The sequence below is a fragment of the Motacilla alba genome, chromosome 11 (genome assembly GCF_015832195.1).
Source record: "Motacilla alba alba isolate MOTALB_02 chromosome 11, Motacilla_alba_V1.0_pri, whole genome shotgun sequence".
Taxonomy (NCBI): Eukaryota; Metazoa; Chordata; class Aves; order Passeriformes; family Motacillidae; genus Motacilla; species Motacilla alba.
Genome location: NC_052026.1, coordinates 855,833 through 878,884, shown reverse-complemented (window position 1 = coordinate 878,884; position 23,052 = coordinate 855,833). Strand labels below are relative to the sequence as shown.

The following is a 23,052-nucleotide window of genomic DNA, read 5'->3' as shown; positions in this document are numbered from 1 at the left end:
ACTTCCCTTGGGTTAGCTAATAGATGATGTTCATTACTGTCAATGCTGCACAAAGTAAGACAGGGCACATGGCAAGGGGAGAGCACAGTGAGGAAGAGGCGGATGCAACTCAAAGGCTGTGCTTCTAGAAGACAGGAGAAGCTTGTTCTTGCTCAAGTGGATCAATCTACAATCATTTAACCATACAGCTAAATAGTCACTAATTATTGCTAAAATATTACACTTCAATCCCACAGTGTCCAGTTACCTGGAAGAGGTGACCAGTCCTGCAAAACAGACTTTGTCAGGCACCTCCCTGCTGGCCTTGTCACTCTGCTGTCCCTGCAACAGCCAGCAGCTGAGTTCCTTTTCTTGATCAGGCTGGACTCCGTGCAGGGTGAACTCTCCTGTGGCCACCTTGCAGCAGAGGGGTAAGTCCAGGGCCATGGGGTCAGCTCTGGGCAGAGGGGACACCCCTGAGCAAAGGGATCAGCCCTGGGCAGAGGGGAAAACTCTGAGCAGTGGGGACAGCTCTGGGCAGAGGGGACTGGCTGCTCCCAGCCTGGCATGCATCACAGCAGGGTCCACTCAGCTCTATTCCCAGATCTGACTCCCAGTGAAACAGGCTCCAGCACCACGGACTCACTTAAAACACAGAGCCCTGTTTTGTGCTGCCAGGGCTGTAATAAATACCAGACACTGTTTGCAAGACTTTCAGAGAAGACTGAGTGTAGAGTGAAAATACCTCAGCTCCCAAACCTGGATTACATGTGTAGGAATCTAATATTAATGCCTGAGGGCATTAACATGGCTAAGTCAGTGCTCATTTTTTCACAATTCAACTGCACAGTCATGGAGTTACTAATAAGTAGTTTATTGCTGCTAAAAATGGCTATTAACATTGCACTAATGGATGTTATTAAAGTCATAAATATCCCACTTACAATGCTCATGTCTCACCAAAGTTTAAGGCTGTTTCAAAGATCAGATGTCTCATTTTCCAGTCTTCTTTTACAGCATAAAGGGATTTTGGTGGAAAGTCCTGCTTCTGCTCCAAGCAGAAACTTTATTGGAGTTTGATACAGTGATGAAAGAAAACAGTTCACAGATGCTGACTGCAAAACTGCAACTGAAAGTAAAGAGCTTTCACTCTTTCTCTTTGAGAAGTTGCTCTTCTTCTGTGTAATTTTGAGACTGTCTGAAAAGTAAAATTCAAAAAGAATGGTGCACAAATTTTAGATGTGCTTTGAGTGAAATTTTGCCTTCCCAAAGTCTGTCATGGTCTTTAGAAAACAGGCAACCCTGTGCACAGCAATATTCATGTCACTTATGAATACAAGGCACTGCTGTCCTTTGCTATGGATGTAGATGCCTGAGGAGCACTGGAGCACCCAGGATGGATTCAGCCTCCTTCTCTAGGAGACGGAAGCTCCCATGTGCTCCAACAAAAGCAAATAAGCTTCTGAAAAACAGCCTAAATTAGCGTTGAGCACTAATCGCCTGACAGTGCTGAGAAAGGTGTGAAGGTGTGAGAGGAGGCACAGCCCCACTCACACCCTTAAAGAAAGTGGCAGCTGTTCCTGCTGCCAGGGAAGAGCTGTTTCACAGGACTATGGCACCTCCTTCCCAAGAATTCCCATTTGAATCAGCCCCTTAGTGAAAATAAAGTTGGAACAACCAGGGGGTTTAATTCAGTTTTATTTACATCATGAGATAGCCTATCCAGACATCTCAAATCTGAAATGCTGTTGCTATGCAAAACCACAACTGCACCTATCCAGAAAGTTTTTTAAAAAATTAAGTAACCGAGTATTGCCAGCATGTGAAGATTGAACCAATTTTAAAAGTATCCAGGACTGAGATGGCTAAATTCCTATTCAGTCATGTCTGGATCTGATTTTAACATCCACACCATAGCCAAAACAGTATAATTTATGGAGCACACTGTTAAAGATTGGGAAAATTATGTGTGACAAACAGCCAAGGGCTGATCATTTAATCTGGTGCAAAGTATTGCAGTAACCAAATGCAAATCACTGAGCCGTGGTGTGTGTTTGAGCCACGTTGGAACACTGGAGTTCATAGTTTCTAATTTTTAAAGTAGATTACAGGTGCCACATCATTAAGATCTTACAATTATATCTGAACAATAAATTGTATTATTAATAGGATGGTTATGGTCTGTGAGTATTAGGTATTGTTGTTTGTGATTTGCACTTAAAGAGGGATTTTAATCAAATTTACCATTCTCAAAAAATATGGTTTTCATTTAAATAAGCATCCTTAAAAATTGATGTTTTGCTCAATTATACAATGCCTCATTCTGGAGCCTCAAAGTAATTTATTATCCAGGCTCTGTGAGCAAGGAAGATGTATTGCATTGTACTTAATCTTATCAAGTTTCTGCTGATTTTTGATGACAATGTCTGTTTATCATAATTATTACAAGTTGTCTGGGTTAATAAAATTTGAAAAACTGTGTGGGAATTAAACCAGAATGAAATGTTAAACTTACTATTTGTGTAAGGCTGCCTGATCCCAGCTGTCCTTCATGGGTCCATGAAACCATTTATGTCAGAGAATCATGGAATGGCTGTGGAGCGACCTTGAAGCACATCCAGTGCCACCCCTGCCATGGCAGGGACACCTTCCACTGTCCCAGGCTGCTCCCAGCCCCAGTGTCCAACCTGGCCTTGGGCACTGCCAGGGATCCAGGGGCAGCCCCAGCTGCTCTGGGCACCCTGTGCCAGGGCCTGCCCACCCTGCCAGGGAACAATTCCTCATTCCCAAGATCCCATCCAGCCCTGCCCTCTGGTACTGGGAGCCATTCCCTGTGTCCTGTAGCTCCAGCCCTTGGCAATTCTCTCTCTCCATCTTTCCTTCAGCTCCTTCAGGCCCTGCAGGGCCACCCTGAGCTCACCCCAGAGCTTCTCCTGTGCAGGTGAACAAGCCCAGCTCTCCCAGCCTACAGAGCCACTGTCAGCTTCTGCGTTGGAAGAAATGTTTATAATCCCTTGTTGCACTGATTCCATCCCATGCCATCATCTTTAGGAGCTGCTTCCTGCTGGAAGTACATTCAATAGGAAATTGTTTCTAAAACTGACAAGCTAAGGATTTTTAAAAGGTAGATCTGGATTTAATGCACCTTTCAGAGGATGCAAAATACAAATTACTTTTTTTTTATTTGGAAAGAATTTAAAGCACTTGCTGTTTCAGATTTCACCAAGGGCCTTTTGTGATCTGAAATAAAAGCCCATGTTTTCCACACTCTTTGTCACAGAACTACACTGATTTGCCCTAGAAATAAATGCGTAGGCAGGGAGCAGGTTCGCGATCCACGCCTAGGTCAGTGGTACTCCAAAGGAGCAAGAATGCTCACAAGGCTGATGCACAGTAATGAAATGTGGACAAAATACCTTCAAATATTCCAGCAGAAGCAACAAAGGCACATGAAATTCCCAATTAAAAATGGTAATTACAAGGTTTAGAGAACGTTGAAAAAACTACTCAGTCAGCAGTGCATGTTTCCCTTGGAATACTGATCATATTCCTGCTGATGCTGCCATTAGTGAGGCTGAAAAGGCCAGGATTCCCTCTCTTTGGCTCAGGTTCTGAGTATTTTGGGACCATTCTTGCCTCATTCTCAGCTGTACATCTCTCTGTGATAGCACCAGCCATCTCTGGAAATATGGAATGATCCCAAACCTCCAGAGTAAGGCATGGAGCTCTCCACAGCAGCCACAGGGGCAATGCAACCTGGTATTTGGGCTGCAGGAGCAACTTTGGAAGTGACAAAAGCAACGTTAAGTGAGTTCATAGCACAACCAATAAACCATATAATGACAAGAGTTAGTGCTGTTCTGTTTCACAGGTCAATCTAAAGGAAGCTTTTGTTGCTCAAAGGGGGCCTTTATTGATGTTTACAGAGAGAATTTATGGCTTACTTGTCACCGGGACAGTGTTGATGTGTCTGTCTCAGTTCCTGCTCAGCAAGGCCTGGACCATGCACTGCCTATTTTAGTACCAAGGCAGAAGGAAAAATGAGAGTCTTAAATTCCTGGATCAAAGCAGCTTTAACTCAAGATAATTGTCTTGCAATGATTGATCTAGTCATGTCAAGATAATGAGGTTTTTATGGTCCTGAGGAGGATTTAATCTAATTTTTGGAGAGGTTCTGATCTCACTGTTGCTGCTTTATCACTTTTAATCTCATACTTTGATTTGAATTTGCTCTGCAAAATTCAATATACTTTTAGTTGACAGCTGAAGACACAGGATAGTCTTTTCACACTAAGTTTTCCTGTGTTGCAACTGTGTTTTAAATCTTGTTATCATTATCTGAATGAATGCAATTATAGAGTTGTTTTGCTATTTTAGACAGAGAATATCCAGTATAATTCCTCCAACACAATAAAAGTACCTCTTAAAGAAAAAGTAGTAGCCCAGTTTTGAACAGAAGGTGGCTGCTAATGGTGTCTTTAATTATTTGGTAGAAGATCATTTGTGAGAAAAGATATCTAAGGCTTGTGTTGTTCTTTATAGAATCCACTTGAATGTGTTCAATTTTCTAATAATATGGGGGCAAAATAAAGTTTGTATTTAAAAAGATAAATGGGTAAGCATTGTTTCCTCAAGTCTCAGGTTTAATAAGCCTTTCTTTTCTTTTTCGTTTTAAATTCCCTAAGGCAAAATGGAAAATTACCACAAATCTGGTTAAGGAATGATTTGTAAAATTTGTCAGTCAAAACGAGTCAAGGGCAAAGTCCCCTCTGCTCTGCCCACAGCAACTTGCATCTTCTCCCCTACAAATAGGGGTGAGTACTCAGTCTACTCTTCTGGGACTGTGCTACTTGTTGTATTTTCTTTTTTGGCTCTATCCTCTTTGATTATTTTTAGTTCTTAATCATATTACTTCACACTTCTGTACAACTGAGCTGAATAAGCTACTTATCCAGCCTCTAAGCTGAATCTATCCCGATCATATTGAATTTATTTGCTCTGTTCCTCTGTATTTACTTTATCATCCTTTCCCATTTCTATGTCACTGGCAAATTTCGGTCAGTAATTTATAAAATAAACAAAAATGGCCCTAATGCTGCACTTACTGACATTCCTTTTAACTCCTTCCTGAGCTGCTTTTAAATTTGCAATATTTGTTCCTTCAAACAAAAATAATTCTCTGGAAATTCATGTGCCTTTCTGTAAAGGAATGTTTCCCTTATAAGTAGATCAAACCCTTCTAAAATCTACTTTTAAATATGCACCACATTTCTCTCTTTCCCATCAGCTGAATATGCATTGCCACATTCTCCAGAAGAAAGACAAAAGCCAGAAGTCTCTAAGCCAGCTCCATCATGGGATCATTTTGGTCTGGGCAAATCACTTCACCTCCCTTGTCACTCTCCAAGGAAAGAATTCACAGTTCTGTTGATTATTTTTCACTGAGCATTCGCAGGGCTCTGCAGACGTGGGTAATGTGTAACACAGAATCACAGTCTCTGTGGTCTCCAGCCTTGGAATGCATTTGTTCTCATTGTTCCAACTCCTGATGGCTCCATATATTCTCATTTTCCCATCATCAATATCCCCTGGCCTGCTCCTGCTTAAATAAAACATTCTGCCCCAGGTGATAGGTAGGAAGCCAGTGGAAAGGTGCTGTCACTTGACGGGCTGTGACATTTCAGAACACACTTTGAGAAACTCTCCAGTACTTCCAAATATCCAAACTATATTATGTAAATATATTTACACGGTAACTCTCAAAATACATCAAAATACTTGTCCTTAACTAACATATACTTTACTTTAAGTCCAGAATGTATTTTTTTCTATACAATGTTCTAGTTCAGCCTTCTAATATTAGCACTGAATGCAAGAAGTTTTTCTGTGAGAGCAAATACCCACATGAGTACCAGGGCTGCAGATTGAAAAGGCAGTTCTGAAGCCTTATTTCTTCCATTCAGTGCTGAGTGTATAGAGAGCCCCAAGCACCAGTTAACATCACTTTTTCTTCGTTTTCTTGGGTCAGATTCCTTGTGAGAGAACCTTGTGCAGCTCATAATGTGAAACATCAAGGCTGTTTTTGGGAGTGAATCATGTATGGGCCACACATCTTTTTGGAACAGAAACTTCCAATCAGTCAATACTGGCTTATTTCTGAGCTTTCTTGGGTGCCTGCAAGTCAGACAAGCAAGACAGAAGGATTTCTCTAAGTAGAAATATTTTTTGCTACCAAAGTTTGTTCTTAAAGGAAGATGAGTGGCCCCCAATTTGTTATTCCTGGAGGGTAACAGTGCGATGACACTTGGGTGACACACAGCCAGCCCAGCTATGTCATGGAATCAAAGATTGGTTTGGGTTGGGAAGGACCTTAAAGCACATCCAGTGCCACCCCTGCCATGGCAGGGACCCCTCCCACTGTCCCAGGCTGCTCCCAGCCCCAGTGTCCAGCCTGGCCCTGGGCACTGCCAGAGATCCAGGGGCAGCCCCAGCTGCTCTGGGCACCCTGTGCCAGGGCCTGCCCACCCTGCCAGGGAACAATACCATCCTGGTACCTGACCTGAATTTAGTTTGAAGCCATTCCCTGTGTCCTGTCCCTGCAGTTCCTGAGGAATTGTCCCTCTCTGGGTTCCCTGCAGCCCCTCAGACCCTGGAAGAAGCTCTGAGCTCTCCACACAACCTCCTCCTGTCCAGGCTGAGCAGCCCCAGCTCTCCCAGCCTGGCTCCCAGGGAAGGTGCTCCAGTCCCCTCAGCATCTCTGAGGCCCCACCTGGATTTGCTCCGTCAGTTCTGTGTCCTTTCAGTGTCCCTCACCATCACTGACAGGAGGATGCTGTCCACACCAGTGCCTGGGAAGTCATCACTCTTTCCTCCATGGACTGATAGCTGGAACAGCCCCAAATTCCTGTGAAGGAGGAAGGGAGTGGCTGCTCCCTTTAAGTCCTACCATGGTGCTCAGCAGGTCCATTACTTGCAAATAACTCCAGATATCCCACTCTCTGTTCCAATTTAAAAAGCTATGCCACAAATTATAGCTATGCCACAAAATCTCACTCTGGGTGGCCCTATTCAGGGTGCAGGACTAAAACAAGAAACAAGAAATAAATCAGGGCTGCAAACATGAGCAGCTCTGACTGCTCAATGAAAATGTACAGGCAGCTCCAGTCAGATAATTCACAGTAGCAGTTGGCAGCACTCTCCATTTACTGCGTTTACGTGTGTCTAATCCCTGGGCTGTCAGCAAAATGCGCTTCAGCAGCATCACTGGCTGCACATTCATGGCGGTATTAGCAAGAGCCTGCTGCCTTGTTCCAAAGATTTTTAATTACAGCAGAACTCTCCTTCTGCCTTTTCCTGTGTGAAGGTCACCCAGGAGGGTATTTTGGATTGCTGGTCCATTTTGGTGGTGGGAGCTCTCGGAGGTGTGAGTGGCACGTGTGGAAATACAACAATCCCAGCACAGCTGGATGCTCCAGTTCAAAATGCTTTCAGCAGGCTTCAGAATTAGCTGCTTACGCACTGAGGGGTTTTTATTTGAATGTGTTGGGAGATGCAGTGGAAAACACAAGCACTGATGAAGATTAAATGGAATGGAGCTGAGTCTGTGCAACAGCTCTGGAGGTACCAAATCTTCTGGTTGCTGGTTCATACTACCAGGGCAGTGATTCCCCTCTGCTAGAGACTCCGAACTGCTCCATGCAGAGCACTTAGAGGGTCACAGCCCTTCCTCTGCCCTGCTGCACACTCATATTCCTGTCCTTTCCCTGACAAACCAGCTCTCATTCCTGTTCAAGGGCCCAGTGTCTCCCCTGTGCAATTTGGAGGCAGAACAGATCCTGGACACTCAAGTTTTGTCTCACAAGTGCTAGGGGGGGGCTCCTGGATGCAGTTTATCTTAAAAAAAGTCGAGGAATTCTGGCGTATAAGGAAGAGAGAGATGGATTTGTGATACTTAAAAGGCAGAGAGTCCTTTGTCCCAACAAACCCAGAGGACACTTTGAGTGAAAGCATTCCCCTCACTTTGGTTTCCCCTCCAGTTTGAGCCCTCCTGGGAGCTGTCATTGACTGGGACAGCTCAGGATTCATTCCTGCAGCCCCTCAGGACCCCACAGCCATCCCCAGCCTCCCCACCCTGCCCATGGGATGTCCCCAGCAGCACCCAGAAATGCTTCCTGTCTCCTGCACCCTGATGGACTGGGAATGTGTCAGCCTTGGGAACCTGGCTCCTGGACACCACACATCCTTCTGAATCTGAGCGGTGGCACAGAGGAAAAGGGAGGAAAATCACCATTATTGGGGAATTTTAGGTGTTTATTGTTGTTCCATGTTCACTTAAATGGGCTTGCCTTGGAGGGATCTCTACATCTTGATTATTCCCCTGCCAAATTGAATGGAATTTTTCTTCATTAATAAAAAATCACAATGTTAGAAACTCAGAGAAAAGCTAGGGAAATTAACCTTCTTTCAGAGAAGAGAAACAGTGTTGTAATTTCTCATATTTCTAAAGGTATTATTAACATGAAAATATAATTTTTCTTTTTTTCTGAAATATTTTAACAGATTTTTTTCCAAAATAAACTTAAATTATTTCCTTTACCAATACCCTTAACAATTATAGTCAAAAGGAAAACTGACTGTATTTTGAGGTTGAATTGAAAATAGTTTTTGAAAATGTAGCAGAATTGTTTCCATGAGGATGTCAGTAGCTCTGTAGGATAATGGAGCAATCAAAAGGGACCTACAAGGACCAGCAAACCTCTCTCACTGAGAAACAAGCCACTTCCAGCTCTCCCTCTTGGTTCCACGTTTTTTTATGCAGACTTTTCTTTTTTCCAAAGCCTTTTGAGGACTGCACAGTTACAGCTGAGAATCTAAAACTTCTTCATATCGGAAAGGAGGATTAATGCTAAGAAAACACAGAGGAGAACACAAAAGAAGTGCAAAGGTAGAAAATACCAGAAAACAGAGCTGTCTTAATTTGACAATTCACTGGCTGCTCTCCTCAAATCTTTCCTAGGATGAAGACAAGTCTTGCAGTTCAGAGTTCAGCTTTCCCAATCCAAGCAGTGGCACCAGGTGATCTCAAGCCTAAAATCAGGTGATGTCCAACCTAAAATCAGGTGATGTCCAGCCTAAAATCAGGTGATGTCCAGCCTAAACCCATGTGCACCCAGAGGCACAGCAACAGAAGCTCTGCCCCAGAGTGATGCCCAGGAAGTGGGGATGTCCAGAAGAGACTGTGATTGCCACAATTAACACAAGCCCCTGTTAGGATCTGATTAGAAGAAGATGTCTCTGCCCAAAGGTGCAAATGAGACCTTATGCCAAAGTCAATAGTACAGATTTTATTTAACAGTACATTTAAGGCAGAGAAGGGAAGGGGGAGAGAGAGACAGGGTTTTGAGCCATGTAAGGGCATTCTTTAAGCCCTCACAGCCCCAGTTTAGCAGTCCCACACTCACAACAGGACAGAAAGGGGAGAAACCTCTGGCAGTCCCAAGGAATTCACTGGTCCATACAGACAACACTCAGCTGAAGTTCTCCACACTTTCAGGCTTCACAGACTGAAACCTGGGATCAGTATAGCTGTAAGAGGTTTTTGCTCTTGAGGACATCTGACCAAGGCCCCCTGATCCAGGACAGAAGACTCAGCCTTTTCCAGAGGCTTTATCCAGGCTCAGCCTTTGAGTGGCTAGAGCACTGTGTCCCATGATAGCCCAGGAGGAAGTGACCACTAATTTTAATCGTTTATATTTTACATGGCATAAATTTCTGCAAAGAATTAATATGCTGGCCAAACCAAAAAAACAAAAAAAAACCAAAACAAACAAACAAACAAACAAAAAACGGTTTTACAAAGAAAGCTCCAGGACTCTTATTAATTGGATGATGGAGAGCTTTCAATGTTAGAGGAGAAACAATGGCTCTGAACCTGCTACACCACTGGAACTGCCCCAGAGATGAGAAGCAGGCATCCTGCCCTTCTGAAAGAAGGAATATTTTGTCACACTGTCATCAGATACAATTTCTGATGCAGAGTTAAAAAACCTTTACTTTCATCCCTACAGTGTAAAAGATAAAGATCTTCTAAAAGCAGGAGTCCCAAAGAAATGTAAATACAGTGTATTCACTACTGACATTTCAAAAGATTTTGCCCCACCAGTGGAGACAGCTATTCTCTATTATCAGGTTTCCTGTCACTCATGTTGATTAAAGTTGATAAATACTGCAAGCCACTTGGGGTAGGTGAAAGGACACAAAAGAAAAAATGTAACTTATTTGAAAAAGACCATATTCCTTGGGAAATGGAAAGCAGACCCTGTTTGCCTGCTTTCTCAACTTCAAGTGCAAATTCCTCTATTTAAATTTCTTTTCCCCCCATTTTCCTAGAAGTGATATACACTTAGAAACTGAAATTAATGAAATAGTGTTCTGCAAGGACAGAGCAATGTGAGACTGAAAAGGCAGCACAGTTCCTCTGCATTCACACACTATTTTGTTTATCAAACCTGGGCAATAAATGACAGCTAGACCTGCTGGTATAATTTGGGGTGCAGCAATAGCTGCATCCCAAAGGAACATGAGTCCATCAGGAGCTTTGGGATGATTTTTGACAGACTAAGATGCCAGTCCAAAAAGCAAACTTTTCAAAGCATGCCATATATTCTCTCTGAATATTAATATGCACAAGACAGAAGATCAGTTTGATATAATTCATAGGGTCAAATCAGTTATGAAGATTCTTCTGATTGCTGTTGCATATGCATTGTTTTTAACCTCAAATCTTCAGCAGAAGTGCATATTAATTTCAGAATTAATGTTAGAACAGCATTGACTCCTGTTTGCCATTAAGGCAAGAGAAAGGAGCAACAAAATCAGCTACAGAGAGGAAAAGATACCTTTTTCCCTTTTAGTAGGAACAAGTAAAATGGGTTGGGGCAAAATTTTGGAAAAAAGTTGGAAGGAAATGAATCCAGGAACATTCTGTCAATTATTAGCTTCCATTAGACATCAGAGGAGATAAACTGAGGGGAAAACAGGAATGTCCAGAAGCAAGAAATTCAAATCACAAAATATTTTCTAGGAAACCTTTATTTCTTATCCTGTCAAATTTTCCAGAATAATACTTTTCTAACTTGACTGAATATTGCAATTACAGGAATAGAAAGGACAGGATGGCAGAATCCAGGTTGGATTTCTTGAGGGAAAAAAAACCCCAAGCTTGAAAATTATTCAGATTTACTGTATAGAAGAAGAAATGAAACTCCTGGTAATTGAATTAAATTTGCTAGTTAAGAAAAAAATGTCATGTTTATAATAAATGATTAATTAAATTCACTGTGTGACTATAAAAGTATTTGATGACCCATCCATTTTTGCCTAATAATATGAAATCTGCTGCCAACAGAATATATTTATTTAAACTTCTAGGGTTTTTAAAAGGGCTGCAGAGCCTTAAAACTCAAAAAATTATGTGGCTTTGGAAATTCTGAGCTAAGCCCAGTTGGCATTAGTATTTTAAGAACATCATGCATGCATTTACCTCTCTGAGCTTATTGTTTAGCTATATATTTCCTGCAGCAGCTGGAGTGCTTGGAAATGTAATGCCATAAAACTTCATGAAATTTCTGACAAACCATAAAAGAAAGAAAACCAGTCCCACTCCTGTATTCCTTTGGCACAAAGCTGAGGGGTTTTTATATTAAAATTCTTTTTAAAGTGCACAGGAGGAGCCAAAAGGAGCATGCCTATTTAAGAATCTCTCATCTACTACTGCAAAAACCTAGCTGAGAAAACTTGGGTACCTTTTACAGCAATTTTAATGCAGCTATCCTGGGTCTACTTATCTATTTGGATGCTTATCCATCATAAAAATCACAGTGCACAGAATCAGATTACAAACCCTGATGAGGATTCTACATATGTGGCTAACTGTGCCATCATAATTAACTTAGTAACAAAATCATTCAGTGTTAACAGAGGAAGAGACTCTTTTAGAAATGCTGGCATTTTTCTTAATGCTTTATAGAGTTCTCAATAAAGAAACACAACATGATCACAGAATCCCAGAATCTTTTATCTTGGAAAAGCCCTCCCAGCCCATGGAGTCCCAGCTGTGCCCAATGCCCACCCTGTCCCCAGCCCAGAGCCCTGAGTGCCACCTCCAGCCCTTCCTGGGACACCGCCAGGGATGGGCACTGCAGAGCTCCCTGGGCAGCCCCTGCCAAGGCCTGAGCACCCTGGCCATGGGGAAATTCCTCCTGGTGTCCACCCTGAGCCTGCCCTGGCCCAGCCTGAGGCCGTTCCCTGGGCTCCTGTCCCTGTTCCTGGCAGCACAGCCCGACCCCCCGGCTGTGCCCTCCTGGCAGGAGTTGTGCAGAGCCAGAAGGGCCCCCTGAGCCTCCTTTGCTCCAGGCTGAGCCCCTTCCCAGCTCCCTCAGCTCCTCCTGGGGCTTCAGCCCCTTCCTCAGCTCTGTTCCCTGCCCTGGACACGCTTTAGTCCCTCAAGGTCTCTTGTTCTGGATCGAGGAGCCCAGAACTGGACACAGGCCCTGAAGTGTGGCCTCACCAGTGCCCGCTGGTCACAATATTTTTGACATATGCCATATGCCACTGCCCTTCTTGCCCACCTGGGCAATGGCATATGGTGTAGCAACAATGCAGTAAATGATGCAGCAATGTAAAAACAGTGAAGATCGTATTTCACGCAGAACTATTTACTCCCTTTTCAAAGCAATAAGATTTTTCACACATTAGCCGATAGCTTTTAGGGCTTTTTACATCATAATTTTGGTCATGAGCTGCAGTGAGAAACACCTGATGACTCTCCTGAGCTGAAAATGGTGGATGCACCTCTTGCAGGCTTTTGATGAGGCAAAGGGGATGACCCCATTATTCCCTAAATCAGGAGAAGCCATGGCAGAAAAAGAAATTACTGCAAGGTATTTGAGCTTAGATTATGGCATATTTTTAATATACACCAATGGGAACTCTACTAGCAATTGCAGCAAGGTGCAGCTTGCTCAGAATTTCCTATACGCAAGTTTGTTTCTACCAAAAACTGCTGTCTTACACAGTTAATCTGGCAAGTTCCCTGTAATAAAAGCACAAAGACTTTTTTTTCTAAAGTAGCATACAGAAAAAAAAATGCAAAAAATTCCAGGGCTGCTGGCCAGTGGTCTGCCAAAAGAGCTTGAACCCTTCAGATTACAGAAGCAACCTGAAGAGCACCTTGAGTGCTCAGAAGCAATTACGACCCCTGATAACTGCAGATGAAATGAAGCAAAATGTGAAAAATTTATCTTCATGTACACTTTTCTACATAACAGAATAGCCTCCATTTATCTTACTTCTTTCTCTGTTAGACAGATTAGTTAACTGGCTTCAGAAGCAAAATATGAATGAGCTGACAAATTGTTCCCTTTGACTTTTGCACAGTCCAAGTGTAAATACCAGATTTAACATTTAGTCATTTAAACCATCAGATCTGGCTCCAAGTTAAAATGTGAATATATTACCCCAAGCATGCTATCAGTACATAGAGAGGAGTTTTACTTTTTCTCATGTACTTTAAAGGCATTATAGGGATAAATAGGTATCAGCATTAATTTTATCCTACATGTGACCCTACTGAATTCAGACACTGGAAAAACACACAAATCCATTTATTTTTCAATTCATTAGAAAACACAGGGGCTTTCAAGGATAATCAGGGAAGCTCCCTCAGTGCAGGGCACAGCTGATGTAAAAACAGAGGCCCTACTCACCTTTACCCCAAGTTAAATGTAATCACTCTTCTGGATTTTTAAAATACTTGGCTAATAATCATCTGCCTTTATTTTTATGAACAATCTCATTGAGGACTCCCAGTGTACATCTCTTAATCGTATCTTTCGAGACAGGAGTTCAAATAAATCCTAATTAAGTCAACAGAAAAATAAACATCTTTGTCTCATGGCAATACCAGGAAAGCAATGACTGCATCACTGAATATAGGAATCATTAAAATTAAATTATCAGTGTTTGCCCAAGATGGGTTATAGGGACACATAAAAGTCATGACTGCTTGAATTTTTTTGTATCTAATTTTGAGACATCTGAAAAGACCTAATCAGGCAAACTCTTCAGCCCTTAAAAATTTAGATTTTTCAGAGACAGTCTCAAGTATAAGCATAAAGCTGTTAAAAAATCCTTTCAGGTATAGGAAGATCCTTACCTTCTCTTTCAAGTTATGATATACAGTTGTATAGGCTGTTACATTTAACTTTTTGCTTGTGTTTCAGGCTCAGAATTACATTTAATATTAGACATCTAAACATTTTTAGTCAGGTGTTGATGAACACTTTCAACCTTCTCACTGATCTGTTGAACACCGAAGTTGAACACCACCATCCACATGCACTTCAGCAGATGTGAATCCTTAGGTTTGGCACTGTCCATGATTCCAGAAGTCTCTCTAATGCCCACAAACTCCATTTGGGTGAATGTCATGGTAGATTTTATTGACATACACTCTGTGTGTCCTGCTGCTTGGTGATAGCATCCTTTATTTATCACCCTTAACATCTGTGCTCCAGAAGAATTAAATCTTCTCAGACTCTATTCCTGGCTTGCTAAGAATCTCTCAAAACAGGAATTTAAAAAAAGGTTGCAACCCTATTCCTCCAATCCCTCATGCATTGTCAAAAGAGCTATTAAAATTTTGTTAGAGTAATCTACAGGCTCTCCTGGAATGCTCTGGAGCTATGCCTTGAATTTAACTTACAAACGAGATGTTCCGGTCTGATTGCTCCAGACTGTGGTTTTCTTTATCATAAACTGAAAATTCTGTTTCTGTTTTAGGCATTTTGATCTCAAGTCCCCATGAGCACTGGATACTGGGCTGACCCAGACAGATATTTTCCAGGCCTGTGTTCATTTGTTTCTACTGTATCTTGCTTGTCCAACTGCTTCTCTTCTTGATGTCTTGCTATTTTTTGTTCATAGAAATTCTTTTCCCTGACATTTTTAGTTTCTATCATCTGATACTAAAAACCAAACAAACCACAACAGTCAAACCTGTTTCATGTGCCCTTGTTCAGTCTGACTTTTAATACCTGTGTGCAGAGCTCTGACTTCCAAAGCTGTTCAGAGGGAAACTCTTCCAGAGGCAGTGAGGTCCAAGAGCTGCCCCACCAGCCTGGGGAGCAGGAGGCTGGGGCTCCCTTTCAGCTGACCTTCCCTGCAAGAGACTGCTATAAAATTATTTTATTTTATGCCCTTCTGACTTTGTGTGCCTGGCTCCAGGATCTTTTTTTGGAAATCATTAGGGACCTGCATGGATTGGGTTTTTTCTTTTTTTTTTCCACTCAGAGTTTTTCCATCATTAGCACAGACAGCCCATTACTTCACTGGAGTGTTATTGGGCTGAAGCACTGAGGGACCTGTGCCATAAACAGAGAGATGCTTTTGTTCTGGAAACAAGCAGATCTTGTACCACCTTCCCAGAATAATTGGGAACATCTTCCATCTAATTTGGAACATATTTTTTCACAAATGATATCCATAGAAAAAATTTGTACATTACCTCCAGAATGAGACACAAAGAAAGTTGTTTCAATAAATACACACACAGAAAGACACACACGTTCAAGTTCTTTTTCCCCCTTCTCTATCCATTTTTTCTATTTTTTCTATTTTTATTTTTTTTTCTATTTTCTAATTTAATAAAGCCCTAAAAATGGCTTCCTTTTCCTGCAGATCTACTTTTTATTGTGGAAATGTTAACGCAAGCCAAGAAAATCAATTTAGCAGCAAAGAGATTCCTGCAGAGTCATGGATTCCTCCTCCTGCCCTGTAGTGAGACAAAGTAGAAATTTTCCAGAGTAGAAATCCATTTAGATTTAAGTGAAATGTAGATTTTTGAGTTAAGTCTGCAGCTTGCTGTTTAGTCTGACTGCCTGTTCTCGCAGAGGGCCTATGCTCGGAGGGACTGCTTCAGCCGAAGGACAAGAGATAAAGTGGGCAGACAGAGCAGAGCAGCCTGACCCAGGAGTTCTTTCTAATAAAGAAGAATTAGCAGCAAGTGTCACCAAAATCAGTAGAATGAATATGTATGAACCTACTGTAAAATTGCATGCATATGTATTTAAAAGAGACATAAAGAAGGATCTAGAGTTCCCAGAAGTACACGTGTCTGTTGAGGGGAGAGGTCCACACATGCATCCAGCGCTGTAATAAGCATACCAGCTTTACAACTTTCACAAAGGTTGTGGACTTTGCTTATTTCTGCAAATCACTTTGGCGAGCCAGGCAGGAGACCGTCTCTGTCTTCGCAGGGGTAGAAGGGGAGACGGACCTCCTGAGGCATGCCCCGGGATTTTCCCAGAGGAGCTCCACTAATATCAGCTTGCCTCCTGCAGAGACAGAGAAGGACCTGGAGTGCGGAAGGATACGGTGTGTATATCAAAGGGCCCTGGTGGGGCAGAGAGGTAGGACTGCTGAATAAGTCACTCAGAGACGTCTGAGTGCTCAGCCTGTGCCTGCAGGCAGGGCGCTCAACAGAGCGACTGGACTAGAAACGGGTGTTCACTGCTCGGTAGAGCGACTGCTAGCGACCCTGCGGGTGGGTCGAGTGACCCCGTGTGTCGTTTGTGGGTTTGCGGTGTCCAGACATTATACGGTTAATGCATTGTGTCGTTAACGTTAGTGTGTTTGTAATCGTGTGAATGCGTAGTGTATAAAAGAAAGCGAGCGAGTGAGTGTATACCCACAGTGCAGGGGGGGTTTCCACCTGCGACTGAAGTGGCCGAGTAAGACGTGAGGCGCTGGCTGGGGCAGGCTGTGCTCCACAGAGAAGCATTTGGCTGAAGACATTTATAGTGTTTAAAGGTGGTGATTTGTGTAGATTGTGCACATTTTAACCGTGACTAGACGAACTCAGGAAGTTCCTCTGCCCTAGTAGTTTAGACTTGATCCCTGGAATTTTACTGTGTGCTGTTATTTTGATTGTGTTCAGAGTGTGTGAGGACCAGAGAAAGCTGACGTGAGTAAATGATAAAGTATTGTGTGCTGTGTTGTGTTGAAAAAAAGTGGGCACTTTGAGAGAGAGATAACCCCTTTCCTGGTGAGTTTGTGGGGTTATTCCCCTGCATTGTGGTAATTTGATTCTTGGGATTATATGATTGTGTTTGTAGAAATTTTAGGATTTTGTTTGCAACAAGTGTAGCATTTTACACAAAAGAACTACAGTATGGTAATTTGTGTTTAACTGTTATAAAACAAATTAAAGGAATTCCAAGAATTCCCCCCCACAGCAATTCAAGCCCTGACTCTTGTGAATTTGAGATAAGAAGAGATGTGCGTGTGTCTGTGTTTGTGGGCATATCAGAGTTTTTGCTGTAACAGGCACAGACTTTTGTAAGACAGTAAAGTGAGTGTCAGTAGAAACAATAATTAAATTGTGCAGGAAGAGAACTAGAAAGAACAGATTTTGTAAAACAGAGTTCAAACAGAGAGGACAAATTAGTTCATTTAGAGGGGTTTATCGGACTGCAGCTGGTAATATAGTAAGTCTGGACTGAAAACAGCCCGCCATAGAGGCTAAGTGATAAACACAATACCCTGCAGGGAATTCACAGGAGTTTTTGGTGCATTACAGCCCCAGTCCAGAGGGAAGTGGGGTCTATTCCTGCCCAAAGGGCTGCTGAACTGGCAATTTGCTGTGGCACCCACAGACTACCACGAGGAGAGGCCAAAACCACACCCAAGCGCACTCTGCCGTACTTTTCCCTTCCTATTCCCCAGGATCTCTAAGCCAGTTCTGGGCTGTGCCAACAGTAGCGCTGATTAGGGCTGACATTCTAAACTGAACACACAGAAGGTTCCTGGAGCTTGTGTCTTCACCATCAAATGAGGGCACTGCCATTTGCATCTCTCTCTGACTTCCCCAAGAGCTGAACAAACTCAGTTCTCTTAAGGCCAGATTGCTTTGACAGCTGGGAACTGGTTCTCTAAATGAAAATGCAGTGTATTTCCTCATATTTGTATTTTATACATCCAGAAAGCATATCTATATCCATATCCATAGCATATCCATATCTAGAAAGCAATGTATAGTGCAGACACCCTTTGAATTACTTCTACTCATCAGTGATTCAGTAAATAGGGTTGTTGATTATAAAATCTGGGTTCTGTTTAGCAGACTTTTCCAATTACAGACCCTTATTCAGTCAAGAACTGGATTAAGGTCACACTCAAAAGACTTGATCACTAAATTACCCTTCCCATAAAGTGAAAATGTTGAATGAAATTAAAAGCACTTCATAAACGATAATATAATTTTTAAAGACTGTTGTAGCAAAAAATTGGTCAAAGCAAAAATTTGGCATTTTGTAGGAAGATTTGATTTTTTTTCTTAAAATTATTCCTCCACCTCAACATATGCACCAGTCTTCTGTAAACACAAGCAGTGAAGAAAATCCTTCCATTATAAATTCTATATCAAAATATCAATACCATCATAACCTTTAAAAGATTAGGGTTTTTTAACTGTTTCACAAAAATGTGCCATTTTTACTGCCTAAATTTAGTTTTCTATGTCAAAATTCCTTTTTTTTCTTGTGCTGCTATGAAAGAATTTTTTACTTATGTTGTGAATATAAAAAAATATAAATTTAAACAAAACATGTATTTAGGAATGAAAGTTTTTTTTAAAAATAAGACACTTCAAAATTACCTTTCTATTGCATTTTTCATATCTGTCAGCATTCTATAAAAGTGCTTTTTTACTTAAATTGTTACTGTAATTGCTTAGAGATTCTTAAGGAAATTCGTAGTCGAGCATTGTTTTTACAAGAATGGACAGGAAAGAAGGTGTTCTGATCAGCTTATCTGAAGACAGCTTTCAAAAGGGTTTTTTACTGTACCAGGAAATGTTTCACAGGGAAAAAGCTCACAGGGAGAAACACATCTTTTTGAAAGTATAGTTAGACTGCAAAATAGTACCCTGGGGCAAAGGCAGAAGTTAAATACTTATGAGGAACATTCAACAGTTGGATTGGGAAACAAAATATCCTGAAATACCAGAATGATGGAAAAGACATTGCTCTCCCCATGTGATCCCCCTCATCCCGCCTGAGTTTTCCCCTTGTATATATATATTTCATTCTCTGTCATCGAGATCTGATTGCAGTGCTTCATCCTTGTCGGGAATTACAGATGCAGTGAAATCATGCAGGGAAGCACAAAGACAAATAACTAAGTAATTTCACCTGCACCTCAAAAAAAAAAATGCTGGTGCACATTTAAAATTCTGATGTAAACAACTCTTAATGCTTGGAGTGTGGTAATGTACAGGTTTAATGATTTTTAAATGTCTTTAAAATCTTCCAGGAGGTTAAATCTGTAAAGCTCTCCTGCTCCAGGTAGTGGATTTTTAAAAGAAAAAGACATGGTATTGTTTGAGCTTCACTTGACGTGTAATTTGGTCTATAATTTAAGATATCAGGCTGTAATTTGCTGCAGGAAGCACCACGTAGGCCTGGTGTTATAACATGTCACCTCAGGGAAAAAGCCATAAAGAACTGTGGCTTTCCAAATATTTGGTCATATTTCTTTATAAACATCAGAAATAGTAAGAAAATGCTTTCCAGCCTGCAGCTATTTGTTTGACATTTTCCACAAAGAATATGTTCTATTTTATATCAGTACAGCTGGAATCTACCTTGATAATGATACCACCTGAGAACTTTTTCTCACTCACCCAGGTCCCTATTTAATAGGTAGCTGAGATCACAGAAAATTTTATGATATAATGCAATAGATAATCGAACCCAGTGAAATTACCAGCATTGGAAATTAACTCCACCTTTATAGCAGAGACTCTCGAGGTTAAAATATGAAACAGAATGCCATGTAATGGAGAAACATAAATTTCACACACACTAAATATGCATATGTATAATGTCTTAAGGTCCTTTTATATTCATCTAAAATGAAAGCAAACAAAGTAATACATTTTCTAGAGAGGCTGAACATATTAATTTCCCTGAGAATGCTACATTTATCTCTAACCTGTTTTCTCCAAGTGTGCTAGTTGATGTGATTTGGAAACAACCGAACAATCCTCTGATCAGCTTTCACAGCACTTTTGTGGTCCCAAGCCAAGAAAGGCAGGGCAGGATTCTCTCCTGCTCTATTCCCAAAGAAAAAGAGAATATGAGGGGTATTAATGTAAAATGTAGAAAATGAACACTCCAAACATGAATAAGTTTGTCTAAACCTGGAAAGTCAATGTTGGAAGGAAGCCACTTTCTGTGCTAAATGGTGGGATGAGGAATGTGTAGGAATTAGCAAGACACAAGAGAGGTTTAACTTTAGAAAGCTTCAGATTGCCTTGCGCCTTTCCTGAGCTAGTGAACCTCTTCAGCTTCACAGCTAAAACCCAACCTAAACACCCCCTCTCCTTATAAAAGCACATTTAGATTTCTTGTGGCAATCCACCTCCATGATCTTTTGGGTATGAGGAAAAAACCTTTTCCTGACAAATATCCCTCAGGACTGAGGTTCCAGCCACAGCTACCACCAGCCCTCCAGTTCTTCCCGGGGCCGGTTTCCACCCAAAACCTTTTAGGGTCAGGCTGCAGAGCAGGGAAAGGCTCTGCTTCCCCCAGAGGGTGCTGGGCACTGCCCAGGCTCCCCAGGGAATGGGCACGGCCCCGAGGCTGCTGGAGCTCCAGGAGCGTTTGGACACCAGGGATGGACAGGGGGGATTGCTGGGGGGTCTGAGCAGGGACAACAGCTGGATTCATGTTCCTTGGGGATCCCTTCCAACTCAGGATATTCCATGGTTCCATGATCTGTAATGGTCCCTTCTAGGACAACAGCAAGAAGCAAAGCATGGAGAGCTTTAGCCCTACTTCTTTCTACTGCTAAAAAAATGAAACAGATGCAATGGGATTTAAAATAGGATTAAAATTATATGTAAACTGCTTTGTCTGAAGTTGTTCTGTAGACAACCAAATTTATGTGGAATGTCCCAGAAGAGATGCAGATTTTGTATAGGTCAGGCCTAAGACATCCATAGTCATATCACAGCAGGCAGTTCCTCAGATCCTGGACTATGCCAGACTTGGACCATATTAAATCAAAGATGATCAGTAAAAGAGAAAGATAAGGATTAATTAAGAATTCATGAGAAATGTGTAGGAATTAGTGAAGCAGAAGAAAAATATCAAGACTGAAAGTTAGCACAACTCCAACTTCAGGAATACCAAAATATAACCATGTTAGTCTATATATTGTGAAGCAAATTCCATCTGAAATAGGGAACAGCATTAAAGGAGACTAGTCTTACTTTATGATGTGTAAGAGAAAAGTGAAGGTTGATTCTACAGAAACCCAGAGTGGATCAGGCTGGAGGGGCCCACAGAGGCTGCTCTGGTGCCACCTCCCTGCTCCAGCAGGGCCATCCCAGAGCACAGGGCACAGCAGTGTGTCCGTGTGGCTCTGCAATATCCCCAGGGAGGAGACTGCACAGCCTCTCTGCACCATCTGCTCAGGGCTGGGCACTGCCCAGGGCAGCAGTTCTGCCTCCTGGGCAGGGGCAGCTCCTGGGCTCAGACCCTGCCCGTGGCCTTTTGTCCCATTTCTGGGGACCAGAGAGCAGAGCCTGGTCCATCCTCTGACACCTCCCTTCAAATGCCTTTTACACTTCTATTGATTATAAATATTACAAACTTATATACTTCTAAGCTTTAACTTATAAACTAGCATTAGTTTAAAAACCCTTAAACTTATAAACTTAGATTGGTTTAATGACATTGAGGTGGGTAAACTAATGAGTTACAATGTGAACAAATACGAGTGATTTTATAAACCTCCTGTTTTTGTGGAGCTCTGTGTGCCAAACGGTTCAGGGGCAGTGTGTGTGGTCACAGGGCTGCTCTGGAGGAGGCAGAGTAGCCTGGCCTTCAACCACAGAGCCAGTGCTGAACAGAACATGCTTTGCTGTCACTGCCAGCACATCCGAGGTCACACAGCGCTCTCCAGAAGTGTGAAGGACGAGCCATGCCAGACCATTTGCACTGGAGATGCCTTTAGTGCAGCACTGTCTGCAAATGAGGCCCAGAAGAAGTTCTGAGTAGCAGCACAACCAGATAACATCCAAAGGAGTGCTGGGATCCCTCTGCCAGTGCTCACTCTGTGATTTCCCTGCCGAGGTGGGAACAGCACAGGAGTTGGTTGAAGTCGTCCCGAACGTTTGGTTCTTCTCAGGAGCAGCTGAACATGCTGTTGACACACCACCAAGATCAATAATTACTGCTTTTTATAAGTGCTTTCACTCCTAACCTTCTACCTCTATTTTCTTTCCCCATTCTGGCAGTCAAATAGAACACAGATGGAACAAAGAGTGACACCAGCTAATTTTAGTCTTAAGTGGGCATTTTCCCACAGTCTTCAGAATATCTCGGATTTAACAGCTGAGCAAATATGAAATATGTTTTAAATTAATTAAAGCCTGTCCTTCTAATGAATCAATTTGAAAACTTTTGGGAAGATGGAATTATGCCTTGCTTTCTGAGATGAAAAGATGGCAAATCTGAATGTCTCACAAAAAAACAAGTTCTTTTCATTTCTTCCAGCTCAGATGGTTGAAAAGTGACTCCCATTCCACAAGATGTCTCTTGGCCTTATAGAACTATGAAAGTTCAACATTAATCAGGCAACATAGTAGTCGGCTTGAGAGGAGCTTTAGAGGACAGCAAGCTGATTATTTTAGAAATTTTCTCATCTCCACAAGAACTCCATTTTTAAAATGAAAATGAGCACAGATGATCAAATATTTTTACATGCATAAAATCCCAGTGAATTGCCAAGAGGATTTTATTCATGTAATACAATGATTTATTGTCTCCCATGTTGAATGTGTGCTCTAAAACGGGGTTTGTGGTGGCATAAAAAGCAATTTTGGCTCCATATATAGGAATTATTTTGTATCTGTGTGTCTATTTCTGCCAATATGAAAAAGTCACACCAAATAACCAAATTTGGGGCTCAAGCAATTTAGTGCATTCTTTTAAAGCAATGTAAACT

The 23,052-nt window shown here is 41.9% G+C and overlaps 2 long non-coding RNA genes across 2 annotated transcripts in view; both read left to right on the top strand.

Annotated features, from left to right (window-relative positions):
- The first annotated feature begins 261 nt into the window (after positions 1–261).
- LOC119705792 lies at positions 262–8,741 on the top strand. Its single transcript, XR_005258327.1, has 3 exons — positions 262–410; positions 4,665–4,793; positions 5,267–8,741. It is a non-coding gene; the product is annotated as an uncharacterized LOC119705792 (long non-coding RNA).
- Positions 8,742–16,115: 7,374 nt separating this feature from the next.
- LOC119705795 overlaps positions 16,116–23,052 on the top strand; it is a 28,060-nt gene continuing 21,123 nt past the window's right edge. The window contains exon 1 of the long non-coding RNA XR_005258329.1: positions 16,116–16,413. This is a non-coding gene — a long non-coding RNA (uncharacterized LOC119705795). The remainder of the gene's footprint in view (positions 16,414–23,052) is intronic.